Consider the following 2148-nt stretch of genomic DNA (forward strand, 5'->3'; position numbering starts at 1 on the left):
ATTTTAGAACAAAACTGTCTGGCACCTGTCATTTGTTACGAAAAATACCGCGTCTATTCAAAATGACCTTTACCACGCTAATTGACTATCAAGTGGGTAAAATTCGTGTACCATTTTGGAGTCTCATTATGTGCCATCTCGATGAATCAAAGCGCCAATGGCGTTGTAGCACAACTGTGTAGTTTTTTAAAATGTGTATCCACATACTGATCTATGATAAGTATAGGAGTTCATTTGCTTAACGTTTAGCAAATTGACTATCTAACCCCGCTGTTACCTTTAAAATATACCACATTTTGAGGTTGCGTTTACTATGGAAATAGGCTTATTGCTAGACATAGTTGCATACATTTGTGAATGTCTGTTCAATTGACTATGAATCCCTGTAGTTACCTTTGTGGTATACACCATCGGTGGGCTGTTGCTATTGGCGTGGTATTGTTGCTAGGCACATTTGCATACATTTTGACTGTTCACTTGTCTACGAATCCATGTTATCTTTGTGATATGCGCCATCATTTGACTGTTGCTGTGGGCGTGGTTTTGTTAGTAGAGATACTTGTATGTTTACTCGCTTGCCTACCCGAAGTTATATTACCAAAATATACTTGTATTTGGTTGTTGCTAAGGGCGTGGTCATGGTTACCAGGGCCAATTTTGTCAACATTTTTAAACATCTGGAGAATAACATCCAGAAACATCTCACCAAATTTAGATATAATAAGTTTTTGACAAAAGATCACATTTTTACACCTAATTTGCATATCACTGATGAGATCATTACATGCTTTATATTTATAGTTCATGTACATACCCCCAAACGCATCCCCATTACGTGTCTGCCCAATCTGCTAAGTAGTTTTGGAATTAAAGATTTTTACCAAAAAGACCTAATTTGCATATTACTGATGGGATCAACTTGTCATAAACAAATCTTAAACTCAATTCCATTAAGAACTTCCCACAAAATTTCAGACCAATCCTCTCAGTAGTTTTTTAAAACAAAAATGACATATTTTGACCCAATCACATATCTGCAATAATGACATCATTTTGCTTTGAACAATCTCCCAACTAGACACCAAAGGGAACATCCCTACCACAAATCAAAACAATCGGCTCAGTGGATTTTGCGTCTAAGTCGTGCACACCCACACACTTTGCCATGCCTATTGCACTACTGAACCTTATCAGCTCATTTGCGTTACAAATTGCGATTATGCCCCAGTATATCAACAGAAATCTTTAAATCTTAACATAGTACATACATATATAGGTAATTGAAGTTGTATAATTATGAATACTGAATGAACTCATGGTACTCAATAAGTGTGACTGTCTATAGTATATATCATTAAAATCTTGGTAACAACCATAAACTTGATACTGTAAATGTATTTAAGACAATTACTAAAGGTTCTACGGTTAATGTGCGATATTCAACCCAACGTAGAAGTGTATTTACAATGTGCCAGTAAAAATATAGGTAACAACCTTAAACTTGATATTGTACACGAGCTGAAACTGAAAGCGAGAACGGAAGGGAGCGGACTTGACTAGTTGCTAGACAACTTCTTTCCGTTTTCCCCGTTTTCCCATGTTATTGAAATTGCTGTATACATTTTCTTATGTATTTGTATATGATTATTATGCCTTTTGAATCTGAGAAATAAAGCATTACTATTATATGTATTTACGGCAATGACTGAAGGTTGTGCGATTGTTTGATATTCAACTGACCTACAAGTGTATTTACTATGCCAGTAAAAAACTCGAGGCAACAATCTCAAAAGACAACAACGCTAAACATGGGATTGCAAACAACTGTTGACAGACAGCAAGGGATTATTTAACTCAGCTGAATGCTCTCTGGTTATTAACATTAAAGAAGTTTGTCGAATTCAAAAAACCTAAAGTGCGTTTGTGATATACCGGTAGAAATTCTAGGCACCATGGTTAACCTTGACACTGTACATGTGTTGACATTGACAATGACAGAAGAGATTGTTTCAGGGAATTGAAGATTCTTTAATTGTTGAAATTGAAGGAGCTCATGGTATTCAAAATATGAGGATATAATTCGTTGCCAAACATGACATGTGAAATCATGTCCAATCTCGTATTTGGAAAGAAAATTTTCATACGTAA

The sequence above is a fragment of the Glandiceps talaboti genome, chromosome 1 (assembly GCF_964340395.1).
Source record: "Glandiceps talaboti chromosome 1, keGlaTala1.1, whole genome shotgun sequence".
Lineage (NCBI taxonomy): Eukaryota > Metazoa > Hemichordata > Enteropneusta > Spengelidae > Glandiceps > Glandiceps talaboti.